General features: G+C 38.8%; 1 protein-coding gene across 2 annotated transcripts in view; it reads right to left on the reverse strand.

The window, feature by feature from the left end:
* Positions 1–20,538, reverse strand: part of MFSD6 (major facilitator superfamily domain containing 6) — a 73,255-nt gene that overhangs the window by 51,588 nt on the left and 1,129 nt on the right. The gene's annotated exons all lie outside the window — the stretch shown is intronic.

Genomic DNA, 20,538 nt, shown 5'->3' on the forward strand with positions numbered 1-20,538 from the left:
GTGTTGGTGAGGATGTGGAGCAACTGGAACTCTCATATATTGCTGGTGGGAGTGTAAAGTGATACACTAATAACTGTTTGGGAATAGCTATTAAACCTGAATGTATAGCCCATGACAAGCCTAAGGTATGTATATTAAATAGTAACATATTCACCAAATGATATCTACAGAAATGTTCAGGACAATTTTAATAGCCCCAAACTGGGAGCAACCTGTCCACAGCAGAATACATGAGTTGTGTTATATCCATACAATGAAATGCCATATAGCAATAAAAATGAAAAAACTACAAACATGTGCAATGACAAGGATAAATCTCACAAACATAATGTGGAATGAGAGAAGCAAAAACCAAAAGAACATATACTACATGATTCCACTGATACAGAGTTCAAAGGTTGGCAAAACTAATTTATGCTATTATAAGCCAGGTAGACTTCTGCTTCTGAGAAGATGAAGTAGACATACTTTTCCTTACTGCTCCTGCTAAGTACAACTAAAAATCTTGGACATTATATATAAAACAAACATAGAAGACTCTAAAACGTAGGCAGAAAAAGGCAGACCTGCTGGGGGCCTTGATACCCAAAGAACAACACAACGATGAGTGGGGCTAAAGAACTCAGAAACATTAATGAGGATGGACCAAAAAAAAAAAAAAAAAAACTGGGCCTCTCCAGCCAAAGAACCAGGAAAGGGCAGCCTAGAAAAACAGAAAGCTATAGATAATTGCTCTATTCCAGTTAAGTAACACAGAGAAAGAAAAGCGTGTCCCACTCCCACCTCTACTAGCAAAGGCCAAATGGGGAACCTAGACTTCCACCTTCACCAGCTATAACAGAGCACCCCAACCCCGCAGCCGAGTTGGTGTCAGAGAAGGTCAAGTATGGAGCTGAGACTTTCATCACTGCTAGGTGGTAATGAGGCCACATCCCCACAGCAGTGTCAGTGGAGGCCAAATGGGGAATCTGGACTTCCACCCCACCTGTCAGATTAACAAGGCACCCTTTCCCCACTGAGGTGGTGTCAGAGGAGGCCCGGTGAAGAGTCAGAACTTTCACCACCATCCAGCAGTAACAAGATTACTCCCCCTACCTCCACTGTGGTATCCACGGGAGGCCATGTGGGGAGCAGTAAAAAGACACTCCTATCCCTCCCAGCCAGGGAGGTATCAGTGGACACCTAATCATGAGCCAGAACACCCATCTCTACTGCAGGCGTCAGCACAGACTGAGTGGGGAACCTGGACTTCTACCTCCATCTGGAAGTCATGAGGCAGCATCTCCCATTCCCTTGCCAGAGCAGTGTCAGAAAAAATCCAGCTAAAACAGAAGGCTTAAGTAAGATCCAGAGTCTCACAACATAAAACCCAAAGTGTCCAGGTTTCAATTTAAAAAACCATCATACCAAGAATCAGGAAGACCTCAAACTGAGTGAAGAAAGACGGAAGATGCCAACACCAAAATGAGACAAACGTTAGAATAAGGTAACAAGGATTTTTAAACGGCTATCAAAAATGCTTCAACAAGCAATTACAAACATGCTTGAAACAAATGAAAAAAATAGAAAGTTGAGGCACAGAAATAGAAAGTCTCAACAAAGAAATATAATATATAAAGAAAAACAAAATGGAAGTTTTAGAACTGTAAAATACAATAACCAAAATATGAAAAACTCAATGCATGCACTCAACAGCAGAATGGAGGAGAGAGAGGGAAGAATCAGTGAGCTGAAAGAATAATAGAAGTCATACAATCTGAACAACAGAAAGAAAATAGACTGAAAAAAATTAACAGAGCCTCAAGAACCTGTGGGACTATAACAAAAGATTGAACATTAATGTCATCAGAGTCATTGAAGGAGAAGAGGAAAAAAAAGGGCAGTACTGAATTACTCAAAGGAATAAAGGCTGAAAACTTCTCAAATTGGCAGAAGACATAAACATACAGATTCAAGAAGCTGAATGAATTCTAAACAAGAGAAACCCACACCAAGACACATCATAGTCAAACTATTAAAACCAAAGACAAAGAAAAAATCTTGACGGCAGAGACAGGAATCACAACTTACCAACAGGGGAAAAGCTATTCAAATGATAGCAGATTTTTTATCAGAAACCATGGACACCAGAAGGAATACAATATTTTTTAAATGCCGAAAGAAAAGAATTATCAAATGAGACTCCTGTATCCAAAAAAAAAGTCCAAAACCCAGAAAACTATGGACCAATATCCCTATAAACACAGACACAAAAATCCTTAACTAAATGTTAGAAAAGAAAATTTAGCAATATGTAGAAAGAATTGTGCATATGACCATGTGGGAGTTATTCCAAGGATGCAAGGCTGGTGCAATATTTGAAAATCATTCAATGTAATCCACCATATAAACAAGGTAAAGAAAAAAAAGTATCACGATCCTATTAATTGATGCTGAAAAAAGCATTTGACAAAATTAAACACTCATTCAGGAAAAGTCTCAGAAAAATAGGAATAAAGGGGATCCTCCTTAACTTGATAAAGATCGCCTATAAAAACCCACAGAGGGGCTTCCCTGGTGGCGCAGTGGTTGAGAGTCCGCCTGCCAATGCAGGGGATATGGGTTCGTGCCCCAGTCCGGGAAGATCCCACATGGCACGGAGCGGCTGGGCCCGTGGGCCATAGCCGCTGAGCCTGCGCGTCCGGAGCCTGTGCTCCGCAATGGGGGAGGCCACAACAGTGAGAGGCCCGCATACCGCAAAAAAAAAAAAGAAAAACCCACAGGTAACATTACACTTAATGGTGAAAGACTGAATGCTTTCTCTCTAAGATAGGGAAGAAGGGAAGACTGTCTGGTTTCATCATTCTTATGCAACTTTGTGTTGGAAGTTCTAGCCAGTGCAATAAGAAAAGAAAAGGAAACAAAAGGCATACAGATCAAAAAGGAAGAAACTGTCTCTATTTGCAGTTGGCATGACTGTCTATGTAGGAAATCCCAAAAAAGCTACAAAAGCTTCTAGAAAGAATATTTCAGTATAAATTAACAAAACATGTACAGGACTGTATGCTGAAAACTACAAAATGCTGATAAAAGAAACTAAAAATTTAAATAAATGGAGAACCATACCATGTTCATGGGGTGGAACACTCAACACAGTAAAGACTTCAATTATCCTCAAATTTATATACAGTTTTAACACAGTCCCTATCAAAATCCCAACAAGATTTTTTTGTGGATATAGGTGAGATTACTCTAAAATTTATCTGAAAAGGAAAGGGAACTAGAATAGCTAAAGCAATTTTGAAAACGAAGATTTATTACTTAGCCACATACTAATCACCACTATGTGGTACTGGTGGAAGAACAGACACATAGATCAATGGGACAGAACAGAGAGCCCAGGAATAAATCCACAAAAATATGTCCAAGTGATATTTGACAAAGATGCAGAAACAATTTGATGGGAGAAAGATAAAAAACTTTTCAACAAATAGGGCTGGTGCAATTAGTCATCAATAGGCAAAAAATGAATGTCAACCTAAGTCTCATACCTTATATGAATACTCACTCAAAATGGATTCATGGATTTAAATGTAAAACTTTTAGGAAAAAAAAACCTAGGAGAAAATCTTCGGGTTCTAGTGCTAGGCAAACGATTCTTAGACTTAACACCAAAAGCATGACTCAAAAAAGGAAAAAATGAAAATTAGACTTTATCAAAATTTAAAACTTTTGCTCTGTGAAAGGCTCTATTAAAAGAATGAAAAACAAGCTATGAACTGGGAGAAAATATTTGCAAGCCACATATTCAACAAAGGGCTAGTATCTAGAATATGTAAAGAATTCTCAAAACTCAACAGAAAATATACCAAACAATCCAATTAGAAAACAGACAAGACATGAAGAGACATTTCACCAAAGAGAACATACAGGATATACAGATGCAAATAAACACATGAAAAGATGTTCATTGTCATTAACCGTTAGGAAAATGTAAATTAAAAACATGACACATCACTATACACCTATAAGACTAGCTAAAATAAAAATAGGAACACCACCGACTTCTGACAAGGATAAAGAGAAACTAAATCCCTCATACACTGCTGCTGGGGATGTAAAATGGTACAGCAACTCTGCAAAGCAGTTCGGCAGTTTCTTATAAATCCAAACAACGTGACTACCACGTGACCCAGCAACTGCACTTCTGGGCAGTTATCACAGAGAACTGAAAACTTATTTTCACACAAAAACCTGTACACAAATGTTTACAGCATCTTTATCAATAATAGCCCAAAACTGGAAGTAACTCAGATGTCCTTCATGGATGAATGGTTAAACAAACTGGTACCTCCATACCATGGGAAATTGTTCAGCAATAAAAAAGAATAGGGCTTCCCTGGTGGCGCAGTGGTTGAGAGTCCGCCTGCCGATGCAGGGGACACGGGTTCGTGCCCCGGTCTGGGAGGATCCCACGGGCCGCAGAGTGGCTGGGCCCGTGAGCCATGGCCACTGAGCCTGCGCGTCCGGAGCCTGTGCTCCGCAACGGGAGAGGCCACAGCAGTGAGACAGGCCCGCGTACCGCCAAAAAAAAAATAAAATAAAACAATAAAATAAAAAGGAATAAATGACTGACACATACAATAACCTGATTGAATCTCCAGAGAATTATGAAGAGTGAAAAAAGCCAATCTCAAAAGATTATCCACTGTATGATTCCATTCATATATCATTCTCAGACTGACAAAATTATTGAAATGGAGAACATATAAGTGATTGTCAGGGGTTCAGTAGCGAGTAGAGGTGGGAGGAAAGAGGAGGCGGCTACAAAAGGGCAACGTGAGGGATCTGGTGGTGATAAAAATGTTCTGTATCTTGACTGTATCAACGTCAGTATCCTAGTTGTGCTATTATACTAAAGTTTTGCAAGATGTTACCACTGGGGGAAAGTGGGTACTGGATAAATGGTCTATATCTGTATTATTTCTTATAACTGTATGTGACTCTATAATTATCTCAGAATAAAAAAGATTAATTTAAAAAATTCAAGATAGTAATTACCCTTGGGTAAGGTAGTAGCTAGAAGGAGTTCTGGGGTCCTGATAATTTGGGGGTTTTGGGGTTTTTTGTTTTTGTTTTTATCTGGATCTTTATTAAATGGAAGTATTCACGTTATAAAAAGTCAGTGAACTATATTATTTTTCAACAACAAAAAAAGAACTTAAAATATGAAGCGAAAAAGAAAAGAGATGAAACTAGCAGAGAAAAGACAAGACAAATATAGGATCACCCAGAAAGTCAAGTACCTAAAAAACAGGAACTCCAAGAGAAAAATAGAGAAAATTGAGAGATAGGAATCTTTTTAATTCAAGAAAATTTCTCAGAACTGAAAGATATATGAGTTGTCTGAAATGACTACGGAGTACTTAACACAGTGGATAAAATACATCCAAGCCAAAGTACATCATCAAGCTTTCAGAACATTAGGACAAAGAGACGACCCTACAAACTTTCAGAGAATAAAATGTGTCACATACTAAGGATCAGGGACCAGAATGGCTTCAGATATCTCAACAACAACACTGGAAGCTGTACTCAACCCAATTATCATTCAAGTTTATAGGTAAAAGAAAGACATTTCACATATGCAATTTCTCAAAAAAAAAATGTACCTCTCATATACCCTTTCTCAGGTTGTGCACTGCCAAAACAAGGGAATAAAACAAGAGAGAGTAAGACATGGAATTTAGAAAATAAGAGAACTAACATAGGAGAGAGGCAAAGGGAATACGGCATGCTGGTGACTGGAGATCCCAGGATGACACAAAAGGCGGCCAGTGTAGCTGGGTCAGGTGTGCAGGCTCCAGGAGAGGCTTTGTCAGCAAAGTGACACCGGCAGAATACCAATAGATCTGAATGTCCTAAGAGGAAATTTAGACCACTGGTGAAGAGTTTAGGGATGAATTACTGGTAAGTTTAGAGAAAGGTAAACAAAACACTACAAGAAAACAAAAAGTTGCACAAGAAAAGAAAAATAATCATAGTTCACTACATGTCTCAGCTTTGATCACATAGTCATAGTAATGTAAGGAAAGGCTACTGAACTAACCAAAATTGCCACGTAACTATATGGGGAAGATAGGGAAATGAGAAGGCTGAATGGGCACAGAGAGCCGGGACAGCATGGAGAGTAACTCTGTATCTTCCGTAGTGGGAAGACAACAGATAATGCCTACATTTAAAAATCATGAATTAAGAATACAAGCTTTTTATTTCAAAATGCACTGGTGAATATCAAAATAATCACCTTAAAGACAGAGAATGCAGTTGCCTCCGGGAGGGAAAATGTGGAGGGATGTCAGTAGAAGTCTGATTTAAAAAAAAAAAAAGAAACAAGTCTTGTAAACTTGCTAATTTTTTTTAAAAAAGCTTTGTACATGCATAACTCACCTAAAAAATAAAAATCAAAGCTAAAAAAGAAATATGCAGTCACATGGGCTTTGTCTTGGTACAAGATAATGAAAAGCAGCTGCTAGTATCTTTCTCTCACAGACTAAAAATAGTTTTCAGAATTGTACAGAAGGAATGCTGACTGCATGAATTCTTGTCAGGTGGCTTTTATTTAATTATCCTCCATAAGTCAACTGCTGCTTCTATAACAAGTACGTCAGAGAAGGACACAAAGTTACCTTTAAAAAGCATAATTCCCAAATTGTTCAAGTGATGATGAAGAACTGAATCAACCCCCAAATGCTCATTCAAAGCTGCAAAATATATTACATTAGGAGGTTGATTTAAACCTTGATGAGTGACTTCCCCTAAACCACTCATTCCTCTCCATCTGATTCAAATGATTTTTAATTATCATAGGTTATGCAAAGTTTCTCTTGTTAACATGAGTCCAGATGTTAAGTAGTTGTCAAAATATCAACAAATGCAAAGTAGTGAAGAAAATGTTCCTGTAATATGGCATTCAGTACCTTTTATATGAATGTCACATTCAATAACTTCTATATGAATTTCAAATCTAAAAATACAAACAAACAAAAACTTTTAGTTTCAACTCTGGACATTAGTGTTTAGACTCAATATTTTCAGGTCATATTTAGATACTGATGAAAAGGAACTGAAATAATCACATTGTGAACAGAGAAACAAAATAAAGTATAACTACAGTCATCTACGTAATCAAAGTATCAGGGACAAAAAAGAAACAAATGAACCCCCCAAAAACCTCTGCATTTTAATAAAATTAAAATATGTCCCAAAGCAGGGCATGCTTTGGATGACTTAGATTACATTTAATTTGCCATAAGGATTGATAGAGTAAGTATAAGGAGAAGTTAGAATATTTACATGCTGTATGAAGTACTTAACCTGTTTACAAATCTAGGGGAGACTTTTTTTATTTAATAGTCCACCAACATGAACCCATTAAGCTAATATTTTGTTTTAAACTTCTGAATCTTAAAGATTTTTTTAAAGAAATTTTAAAAAAGAGAGAAGACATTTCAAATTATAAACAGAAATAAATCTATGAATTTCTCTAGAAAAATCTATATTACAGGTTTGCAGTTAATCCTACTTGGATAAGAAGGGCTTTTGTTTGTTTTTTAGAAAAGCTTTCTCACTTGGCACTCTCTAATGATAGCAATCAACATCATTACTGTGAACATACATAACACAGCCTTTTAAAACGTGGAAGGGCATTCATTCTACTGGTACCTACACTGAGTCATTAAAAAACAGCAGCTATTTCTGAATTATTGATGAGGGGTGAAGAAATCATTCTTGTTAAAATTGATAGCTTTCTTCATTAAATATTTAAATTAAAGCTGCTCAAAATTACATTGAGTTATCCACAAATACATGAGTATGGAGACGGATTCAACTTTTGAAGAAAGAAAATCTTAAACCTGAATATATTCCTTGGAATAATAATTGCCAAAGGTCAGATCTGCCAACGCTATGATAATGTGTGCTCTAATGTATCAGTGACATAACTACCAGTGATGGAGAGGAAACAATCCCTGGATTACACAGAAGGGACATTCCTCCTGGCACCACAGCTATCAACACGATGTTGCCCAGAGACTAGGACTGAAGCTGCAAAATGGGGACATCCACTTCCTGAACCCTCAGAGCTATAGCTCTACCCTGTCAACTCTTACTGACCACTCTCTATGCCTCTGAGCAATGTGAATCCCAGAGCAGAACTCTAATCACTGCTGCAATGTATTCCCAACATAGACATACAGAAGCTCCTCTAAACGAGCCTTCGCATCCTGGTATTTACATACTGTACTGTGAACATTCAGTTCAACCCCCAGCATTTTCCAGAATAGAGCGTTCCTCAGAAGCACAGCACTCAATTTCAATTCCAACACATCTTTTCTCAGTAAGGATTGCTTTAGCATCTGCTACACATTTAGCCAATGTCATGAAAAAGAAATATAAGGTTGATTTTACAACAGTTACACATGCTACAAGGGCATTAGGGTGTGCAAAGGTGAATGACTATTTTGGAACCTTCCTCTTCCTTTTGCAGCATTTTGACGTGGCTCCTTTATGGCTACATCAGATTGTGAAAGAATCAAACTAGCTCTAGTTTTGTCAGCCCCGATTCTCCGGAGTCTAGTTTGAGCCCTGCAGGCACTCAGTGCTACACCCACAGGCTCCCCACAGCTGCTAGCGACAGCATTCCACTTGGACTGAAACTCTTCCCAGAACCCAGAACCTGCTATCCTTGTCATTCCTGATGGACCTTTCCCAGGCTCACAGCAAAATCTGTCTGCTAGGTGACAAACTGATCCATACAGTGGTTAATTCACAGCCTGTGGTTGTCCCCTTTGGACAACATTTTTGTATTTTAATAAGAGTTTTCAGTGGGCTATACTATTCTCACTATTATTACTAACTACACCACCACAACACTTAAATAACACTTGCTATGGGCTTAAAATGTACTAACTCATTATTCCTCACAACAGTTCTCTGGGGTAAACATGATTACTTTCCTCACTTTACAGATGAGGAAACTGAGGCACAAAGAAGGTAAATAATTATCCCAACGTCACACAGGGAATATGCAGCAGAGCTGGGATTCAAATCCAGACAGTCTTGTGCTCTTAGCAGGTACTGCCTGTCAACCCACTGTGTCGCTTACTAGACAAAGAGGTCTTGGGCCTCGAAGACTGTATAGTTGACAAGGTGAGCCCAAAACACAAGGAAGATTTAAATGACAAGTCAGAGGAATAATACAAGAGAAGTCACAGAACACTGCATAATTGACCAAAAATGTTACTGATGACAGGGGTGCTTCTGGAGTTCAGAGTAGAGAGTCCAAACTCCAGATGGGAGTTGTCAAGAGAATGAGAGACTCAACTTGAACCTTGAAAGATGTGTACGATTTGCCTTAGACAAAGGATGGAAAAACTACTCCAGGATGCAGGAAAGAAAAGACAGCAGGAGACCCTTACAAGGTTAATACTGGGGCTGAAGGGCAAACGAGGCTAGCAAACAGCAATAGATTACAGATGCCCTCAAGTATCAAGCTGAGGGATGACTGGGTAGAATACAAAATACTACATCAGAGAGTTATAGTGAAGATAAAGACATGCTTTTTTTTTTAATCCCACAAGCATGAATTTAACACCAACCATTAGATGGGATGCATGCTTGGTGATCAATAATTCAAATGGTGTAAAGACGTAGTCCCTGCTATCAAATCCAGTGGAGAGAGAGAGGCAGGGGTCTCTCCACAACCATGACCTGCTGTGCCCAATGTTAAAATAGGTGCAAGCACGGGTGACACAGGAGTCTCTGGGGTGGGGCCTTAAGGGGAGCCTTAGCAGATGGTAAGCGTAACCCACAAAGGAGGACCATGGAAGGTGCTGATCAAGAAAGGCCTTCTGCACAATGCCAAGGGGTTCCTGAGTCGGGAGTGAGAGACTGGCCGAGATTGGGATCCTAGCTCGGCCACTGTCGAGTTCTGTGGCCTTGGGAAAGCTTTTAATTTCTCTAAGTCTTACTCTTCCTCATATACAAAATAAGGAACATCATAATATTTTTCTGTTAGGGTAGCCGTGAGGATGAAAAAGGATAATGTGTGTTGAGCTCTTAGCACAGTGCCTGATACGTAAGAACTTGTGCGTATTAAGTGTTTTGAGCATAAAGGGGAGCCTCCAAAGAGAACTGAACGGGAGAGTAGAAGGGCCACATTTGTATTTTACAAAGATCATTATAGCTTCAGTGTGGAAAACAGACCGGCAGGGTTCTGCCACTGCAACCTCTACTAAGGATTCCCTAACATCTGACCTTCTATTTTAGTGTAACACTAATTGCAAATACTGATATCCTGTGATGGAATCATTTTAGACAGTACTTTATGAACTGAATCTAAGGCAATTTTTTTATAACATCTGGAAATAGAATAAACTTGAAGTATTTTCCTAACTCCTTCCTCTACCTCTGAAGATTACTCCCACACCTAAGCTGTTGCATGACCTAGGGGTAATTTTATTGCTCTTTTTATAGATATTTCCTGTTTGCCCAACTAGATTATAAACTCTTTGAGGGAGGAATCCAGTACTTAGCATACTGCCCTTTACTCTTGTAAGCTCTCAATAAATATAGGCTATTTTTGACAAATACCTGATGGCAAAATACACATAAGATTTTACTAAAGCTTAAGGTGACAGACATTAGTTTTAGGAAGTGCAGAGAGAAGTCTCAGTTGCTCTCCTGGCTTTGACAAAGCACCGCCTCTTTGAGCCTCCCTTTCCTCATTGTAAAATGGAGATTAAAAACACAAACCAGAGTCAATTAACTCTCAGAGGGGTTCTAGGGCTTAAATGAAATAATGTATGAAAAAGCATTTTTCTAACTCAAAAGCAACATAGCAACATTCGGTGGTGGTGGTGGCTGTGATCTCATTCCAGGGTATGATATTTCATTACAATGCTGGGCCTTATTTTGTAATCACTCCAAAAGCATTCTTCCCAAGTTTTTCGTAATCCCTGGCACCACCCGTGAACCCTGGAACCCAGCTAGCATTTTATCCATCACGGCTCATGAATTTACATCCATATCCATTTCCACGACCACAGCCTAGCTGGGAGGTGGGATGGGTGCACAGGCTTATTAGAGAACACATTGTTGGATTATGGACTAGAATGATAATTAAGTATCCACGGCAAGAAATAACTATTCATTTAAAATAGAGCCCCCTGGGACTGAGTGAACTGATGAGGATGATTATAATTTTTGTGACTTTCTGTTTGAATAAAAAAAACAAAAAATCCCACAAGGACTCAGAGGCAAAAAATATACAAATCAATTTTCACTGCAAAGTAAAGGAGCTGTTACAGTGGAGGATTACTGGACTGAATGTCAATATTATGACATAGTATGAGTGTGTTTCCTGTTTGGTAACTGCAATCATTGTTGCTTTTGTTGTGGTCATCCATTTACCATGCTTGGTGTCAGTCTATTTATCTCTTGTAAAAATAAAATACAGTGTGTGTGTGTGTGTGAAAAAATAAAAATAAAAAAATAACCAGGTGTCTTTGGGCAAGTTATGTTACCACTCAGGTCACTGTTCGCACCTGGGAACAGGGGCACAAGCCCAGCCTATTTCACTGGGCAATTAAGAGGATTGATTGTGCTTAGAAAGGGTGTCATGTCATAACTAAGAGGGTGAGCACTAGAGGCTGAAAGATCAGTTTTGAAGCAATTACTAGCCACATGGCTTTGGCCAGGTTTCTAAGCTCTTCACCTCTTAGGTTTTACATTTATAAATCTGTAAATCTCATTCGCACTAAACTCTTAGGATTGCTACAAGGAATAGATGAAAACAATGCATGTGACAGGTTAATAGGGCTGGTACATGGTAAGCTCTTAATAAATGGTAACTTTAAGAAAAAAATAAAATATAGCCCCCTGGGACTTCCCTGGTGGTCCAGTGGTTAAGACTGCGCTCCCAATGCAGGGGGCCTGGGTTCCATCCCTGGTCAGGGAACTAGATCCCGCATGTCCCAACCAAGAGCTCGCGTGCTGCAACTAAAAAGATGCCGCAGGCTGCAACGAAGATCCCGCGTGCCTGTGCCGCAACTAAGACCTGGCACCACCAAGTAAATAAATATTAAAAAATTTTAAAAATATAGGAACAGTTTAATTATATCTGTAACATAATAAATGTGAAAGAAAGGAGCCGAAGCCGACTCTAATATATTTCCCTTCACCTACTAAGATGGTAAAAAGAACAAATTATTTCCATGGGGGGTGGGGTGGGAGTGCAGGGGCGTGGCATAGACTTTAACCCTAAATGTGGTTTTAGTAATAAAAGCCAAGGGGGTTTTCACTTTCACTTTGTGGAAGACACATTTAAATGTCAATAAAAAATTTGTAATATAGGTCCTTAGACCTTATCAACCATCATGGAAGCATATTTCTATTTATTCGTTTTAGGCTTTTGATTAAATATTGTGCCAAGAGCTTATAGTATAAATTTGAAGCAGGCCCCCGAACCTCGTTTCCTTCTACCTCTCAAATAAACTTCCTAATACTACCAAATGTCAAATAGATAGCTAGTGGGAAGCAGCCGCATAGCACAGGGAGATCAGCTCGGTGCTCTGTGACCACCAAGAGGGGTGGGATAGGGAGGGTGGGAGGGAGACGCAAGAAGGAGGAGATAAGGGGATATATGTATATATATAGCTGATTCACTTTGTTATAAAGCAGAAACTAACACACAATTGTAAAGCAATTATACTCTAATAAAGATGTTAAAAAAAATAAATAAATAAAACAAGCCCAGTGTGAGGAACAAGTAACAGTTCATAGTACAGCATGGAAGAAAAAGGTTTTCAAAAATATATTTATATCTTGTTTCTGCAACTAAAAAAAAAAAATCCAATAGGTGTTGAAAATAGGAAGTAAAATTAATTGAATATGCTGCTGCTGACACTCTGCATTCATTTGTCAAGGAGGAAAACAATGTAAGGGTTTAAGGGGGCCACAGAAACTTTGTAAAAATAGAACCAGTGCATAGTCATCTCTCTCTAAACCAAAATCAATAGCCAGACACGGCAATGAAATTGTTTGTTTAAAATAACCAAACTCCTGAACGGCCGGGTTTCCAATATTCATTGTACTTCAATTGCTGAAGCTTAGAAACCATTTCCCCACTGAAATAATCTTACAAATAGGGATGGTACTCAGATTACTGAACCAAGAGTGCCAACCTCAGTGTTACAAAGCGCATAACTTTTAAATTGGGGAAAATTCTTTCTACTTTTCAATGGGGAATGCTGGCAACAGGTCTCGAAAGACAAGCCCACCCAGAGCTTCCCTACCCACTCCCCTCCAGCCATGAGCCACAGAAGTGGGCATGGACTCACCGGCCACTGGCTTCCTCCAGGGCAACAGTTCTAGCCTGTGGGAGCTGTGGAGTTACTGCCAGTGGTCTTTGAAAGCACTGAATAAATGTGTCATACATACATGTTCCACTCATTTTCCAATGTATATTGATGCTACCATCCTACATCTATTTCTCTAATAAATGTTTATGCAATTCCTATTAGCTTTCCAACATTACGCAGTTTCTCAGATTGAGAACCCTACAAGTGCAATTATTTTCATGTGGGAGCCTGAGAACTATGCCAGCATTGCAACGGTGTCTTCAAACACCTTCTAGGTAATAGAACAGGTACCGGGTTAGAAGAGGAGAGAAAGAGGGAAGGCTGGAACCTGGTCAGCACGGGCACAGGCCACAGTGAAAGCAGAAGCCACAGCAAGTCACCTCTTGTCATTTGAAAACTGTCTCTATTATCAAATTATTTACGATTTTAATGATTATAGACACAATTTTTGTTTCTTTGCCAAGAAGTTAACACAGAAAAATCTCAGCTTTTCTTTTTCGTTTCTTATCTTTTCGAAGTATAAAACAAAGACTTTTTTAAAGATTGATATTGAAAGCTACGTTACTTACTTAAAGTTTCAGATTTTCCTCTATAAATTATTGCGTGCTATACTTGAGAAGCAATTTATACAGAATATATATGAGTAAAAAAGAAATTAAAATTCTATTAAAATGTTTTTTGGTTTATTTTTAAACCTAGTTATGTGAATATTTGTTCTATACACACAAACACACATTCAATTTTTTTTCAAATCTTTTCAGAAAAGGACTTGGGCAAATACAATTAGTATAGGACTATGGGTCCAAAATCTAAAAATACTAGGAACACAGGAAAAGTAGACTGTGGAAAAATAAAAATTATAATGAGAAATAAAAATACAACTTCAGGTATTGGTACTGTAACACTGGGTTAGAGCACCAGTACACATATTATATATGTAAAATAATGCTATATTTATAATGGGTGCTTGATAAATGCTTATTCAACAAAAGACTGGCATTATTATGTAGCTATTCTGGCACTATTAAGACACTGAGAAACTTAAGAGGCTTAAAGAGTATACAGTCTATCTATAAGACAAGGCATTCTAAACAGAAATTTATAGGTGTTTCTTTCTCAGACATATCTTTTACGAGTTTATGATCTAGATGAAAATACAGACCTCAAAGTTTAGGATACATTCTTCTATAGACATGTAGCTACTGTCAATGACTTTTCTTTATATCCCTTAAGCACACTATAGTCTAAAATAATCATTTATATCCTAAGCACATTCCAGCATATGTAATCTAAAATTATCTTGTTTCTTATGCTGTTAGGACTCTGATAAATTTAGAGGTACCAAGTGCTATCAGTTTCTTTCAGAAAAAGACTTATTACCTCGCCCATTAAAGAAACGAGATACTTCAATAAACATGCCATACTAATATTTTTGAAAATGAAAATATTCAATGCTGGTAAAGATGAAGATCGATAGTCACTCTCATTAACTGAGAGTAGAAGAATAGTCTTTCTAGAAGGCAAGGATTTAAGTGTATGGATGTTTACCATAATGATCAGAACTGAAACAAAGTGAGCAATCAGTAATAGAAACAGTTAAATAAATTATGGTATGTCCACATGAGAGAAAAACAGAAACTTACATCCACAGGATGGAAAAACTGAAGTTAATTAATAGAACTTAAATAGAATTAATAGAATATGGGAAAATGCTCATAATCTGTGCACTGCATTAAGTGAAAAAAAGCAAGACACAAACCTGTATGTATTGTAAGAGTTTATATTTGTAAATCTATGTACTTCATACAAAATATACTTTAGAAAAAGATATGAAAATAATACCAAAATATTACTGGGGTTATCTCTCAGAAGTAAAATTAGGAGTTACTTTAATTTTTTCTTAGACTTGACTGGATTTTTCTCCAATGAGCATATATCACTTTTAAAATATATGTTTGGGACTTCCTTGGTGGCACAGTGGTTAAGAATCTGCCTGCCAATGCAGGGAACACAGGTTCGAGCCCTGGTCCAGGAAGATCCCACACGCTGTGGAGCAACTAAGCCCGTGTGCCACAACTACTGAGCCTGTGCTCTAGAGCCCGTGAGCCACAACTACTGATGCCCGCGTGCCACAACTACTGAGCCGCGCACCTAGAGCCCACGTGCCACAACGAAGAAAAGCCACCGCAATGAGAAGCCCGCACACCACAATGAAGAGTAGGCCCTGCTCGCCGCAACTAGAGAAAGCCCATGCGCAGCCACGAAGACCCAATGCAGCCAAAAAATAAGTTTTTGAAAAAATAAAATAAATAAAATACATATTGTAAAGGCATTATTTGAAATATAAGGTATCTGAGTGATAACTGGGACACCCTTGACCCTGTAGTTCCTGAAAGGTCACCTGGAGTTGCTCAGCTGAAGTCCGCCTATCCTTGTGCTGTTCCTGTTCACCAGCAGGAACAAGTGAAAGGGCCAGTTACAAGAGCTCTGAGATACGTTTTTTTTGTTTTTTGGTTTTTTTTGCGGTACGCGGGCCTCTCACTGTTGTGGCCTCTCCCATTGTGGAGCACAAGCTCCGGACGCGCAGGCTCAGCAGCCATGGCTCACGGGCCCAGCCGCTCCACGGCATGCGGGATCCTCCCGGACCGGGGCACGATCCTGTGTCCCCTGCATCGGCAGGCGGACTCTCAACCACTGCGCCACCAGGGCAGCCCTGAGATACTCTTAGAGATATTACACCTTCAAAACACAGGGAACCTCATTAATGGGAAATAAAATTTAAAAGTGTGTCATTTTACCCCTTTGATACTCTTTTATTCAAACTCCCTCATAAAGGTGAGTGTGGGGTCTACCTGTTCATTAGTTAAACACAATTCCACAGAAAGTATTTTGAAATAGAAGAAAGAAGGCACCCCATAACAGCTACAGAAGCTTGGCTATGGTGCATCACATCAGTGCACTTCTTTAAAAAGTCACAGGTAGTGTCCTGTGACTTTTTAAAGAAGTCTGTATGGTTCTGCTTTAAGTGTTTAGTGTGGGGCTTTGGGGCTTGGCTGTGTTGAGAAAGGCCTTATTTACTTTGGGCCAAGTGTGTTCTACCTTAACCTTGGGCCTAAAAAAGCCCAGAGCAGTTATAAGAGAAGAATTCGCCACATGGCTTATAGGGACTCACTCCTCCTCTGTTCTGGGGCTCAGAGTTCCTCTGGGAGTCCTGGACTCTACTGCTCCATTTCCGCTCTTCACCCCACAGTGGCCACGTGGGGAAAGTGGGGTGGGGGGCACCCAGGTCTCTCTACAGAACCACGTGGGGAGTTACTACTAGCCTAGGCTTCTCGCGCACTTTCACCAGGCACAATTAACCACAAATCAAGTTTGTTGAGACAACACCAGTTCCTCTTTCCAATTCCCCTTTTATCCCCAACAAATCCGCGCCAGAGCTCCCTCGGCCACTGCTGACTCATAACGTCCCATCTCCCTCTCCCCCAAGTTCCACTCTTGGTCTCACATCAAAACATTTCCTCAGAGTCATTCAAAGCTGGACTTCCCTGTTTTCTACTTGCACATCATTCCCTGAATTTGTCTCCCCTACTCAAACACAGGCCAGAACCAATGTCAAAAAAGATGTCTCGGCCATCCTTTACTCAATCCTCTCTTATATCTCTGGAATATGGTTTTTGTAAGAGCCTAGATTTCTTCCCATCTTTGCCCCATTCTCTCCCATTCCTAAATACAGCAGGACCACCAGGCCACAAGGTAATACAGGCCAGTCATTCACATTTCCAAACCTTAACATCTCTTCAACACAATCATCAGCACATCTATGGCTCAGCCATATTCACATCACAGTGGACAAAAGCAGATGAAAGCTACTTTTAATACACAACATTTGGGGTATTTTTTGTTGGTGCTGAGGTAGCAGGGTGTGTGTGTGTGTGTGTGTGTGTGCTATTTAGAGCCACAAACTAGCAACCAGAGTTGCAATAGCTATAGCAGACACATATTAATATACAGGTTCAAAGTTTAGGTGTTCCACATTTTTTGTTTGGGTTTGGTTTACTTTTCTATTGGGCTCCGCGCCAATAAATCAATATCTTAGCAAATGGCTCTGATAGTTTCCAAAAGCTACCCAGCCAAGTAACTTAATTTAAACAATGCCATTTTACAAAGCGGTAAATAAGTGTCTTATAAATACAGAGAAGGAAAACCAGCTACAAAGCAAAGTTACTGAAACCCAACAATAGGGCTAAGTACTGGATAACATGTCATTCAGGATTTAGGACAACAAATCAGGCTGACACAGGCATTCTCACCCTCCAAAATGCCAGTAAAGTAGAATAAATGGCCAAAGACAGCTAATGTTGGGTAACTAAACGTGGAGGAATCATATCCAAATGGAATGTTCCTGATGGAGACATTAAGGGTGTTTTCTTTGCCCCACACAGAATTCACAGCAGATGGGTACGTCTGCATTTCCCAGGAATCCAAAATGCTGTGCACTGGGAAATGACACATTCATTTTGCTTGGAGGAAAAGGTTTTACCAAAACTGGCTTTGAACTAGGGTAGGATTTTGCACTTGATTTCTGGGTTTAAAGAGAACCTACTGAGCAACAAAGTTTCCTAAATCAAAAGCCTGAGATTTCCCTCAGCCCAAAACATAATTAGAACCTTAAATGAAACGTTGGATGACACCTAAAATTGTCAGAATATCTCTTCTGCAAAATAATTTTACAATTATGTTTTTCTCGTTATTGCCTATTACGTTTATAATGAACCAACCTTATTCACTTTTCCTTTGGGTACAAAACACAAGGAAGAATGTGTTTTCTTGATTCTGAAAAGTCTGAATGTATTTGATTCTGGATTTCGAAGTCTGAGCAGGGAAATGTATTAATTTTTAAGGATTCTAAGCAATGATTTTTATTAGTATTACATAAAACAGAATTGTGGGATTTGTATATATACATCTGTATGTATATATACACATCAGACAAGATTATGTACATATATGCACATGTATATGTATCTATACATATATATGTTTAGATATGCATCAGACTAGATTAACTTGACAACTTCCTGCTCCTGAAATTATGTTACTAAAAATAATTACACCTGAAGTCATCCAGAATGCCGTAATTTCAGGAAATGACACAGCAGATAAATTTATTTCTCCTACTCCTACCTTCTACATAAAGAACAATTATGCTTTCAAAGACAGCCACCACTAGCAAGAGCAGGAAGAAATTCTTATCACCCTATGCAGCAGGTAAATTGGGGTGTGTGCACCAAAGCATTCTTATTGGGGAGGAAAATTGGGGGTGCTGTAGAACACCCTATAGATACTGTTAGAAAAGGTAAAACTTAGTCATCCAAGACTGGTCACCCTTTGCTCCTACACATGCGATTCCCAGAATACCACCTTCCTCTTTGATCTCCTGAGTCTCATATTTCACTTCTCTAACATTACAGAGTTTAGGCACATTCAATTTTTTTCTTATTTTTGATTTTTATTAAGTGAATCAATTCTATTCCTTTTGTTTCCTTTTTAGTTTCTATAATAAAATAACAAATGCTTGTTGCCAAAAAAAAAAAAAAAAAAAAGGTTTTTAAGCCCAAACATAACTTTATAAGGTAAAAAGTAAAAGTACCCTCTTTTCTTTACCATCTGAACCCACTTCCTTCAGGAAGCCACTGTCAACAGTTTGGAGACAACAAGGTATACGTGTGCTTGTATGATGGTTTGTATATAAATCTCTTCCTTTTTTCACTTACCATATCATGATTTTTTCCCAAGACAATGTGCCAAAGCAGCTAACAAATACATTTACATCTATTGCATTTCTCCCTTTCCCTACAATGAGACTGCTAAATCAAGATGTACTGAATATCAAAAGAAGTCAAACAAAAAACCTGTCAGCCTAATACTAAATATATCTGGTTATATTCATTTTTACACTTGCCTTCAACCTAAAAATGGTGAGAACAAATGGGTAAACATACATGCGTAAATATATATGCACTATATAGATTATCTTACACAGATAAATGTTAACATATGTAATGTATGTATGTTACAATGAAATTAATTTTCAAAGGCAAGAAGCAAAGGAAGGCACCTGTGTAGGTGGTGAGACTTAATGGGTCCTGAATAGGGAGGGACACCGTGTGGAAATTTCCTGGGCTTTGGAGCCAGAGACACGGGGTCAAACCTAACTCCACCTCTTACTGATTATGTGGTTTGTGTAAGTTCCTTAACCATTCGAGCTTCCTTTTCATCATCCATAAAATGCGACAAGACTTATCTTACAGAGATATAGAAATTAAGTGTTTAAGATGGTGTCTTGAACATACTAAGTGCTCAAAAAGTGCCTTATTACTGTTAATCATCCAGAAACTATATATGCTAGACTTGGTGATCCAATACCTCATATCACCAAATACCTGCAAACCTTGCTGTTTCGTTTATCTTTGTGTTTTGGTTTGCCTTCATGTTTTTACATTTACTTTATTCATACAGACACAGAAAGTGCCTTAGAAATAAATTACTGTAAACATGCTTAGTAGCTTTAATGCATTATTGAAATATGATCCTTTCTCCTCCTACTCCCCCAGCCCTGGGCTCAGCAGCAATGTCCCAGCTTCCTCCTAAAAGCAATCTTAAGTTTTACTTGCAACTTGTGGTAAACACAAGCGATCTGACTACCACAAAATAACTGAAAATATCTTCCGTATCTGCTGATGACCATCAGCTTAAAGTGTCAAAAGCCGACCTTCCCAGTGAGGCGACTTCCTATCCTCTCCTTTTACTTAACAAGGCCATCAACGATGCATACACCTTTAGCAGACTAGTGGCCACGTCTTGGGGAAGAGATGCTCTGCAGACACCAGAGGCCTACCAAAAACACATCTGCTTTTATCACATGTCATTGGTCAACTGTACGTCCACCCACCCTTTACATTCATTTATTTTGAAAAGGTTAGATTTCCAGAAAATCCTAAACTTCTAGAACAATTAGGGGGAAGCTTGACCACTGTACTATCCAACCATCTCCTTTTACAGGTGAGAAAACTGAGGCTCAGGAAGATGTGACATGCCCAACAGCATAAAAATATTTAGACACCAGTCGGGATTAAAA

This window comes from Aethalodelphis obliquidens, unplaced genomic scaffold, assembly GCF_003676395.1.
Source record: "Aethalodelphis obliquidens isolate GAN/ISIS:26980383/991018 unplaced genomic scaffold, ASM367639v1 scaffold2, whole genome shotgun sequence".
NCBI lineage: Eukaryota > Metazoa > Chordata > Mammalia > Artiodactyla > Delphinidae > Aethalodelphis > Aethalodelphis obliquidens.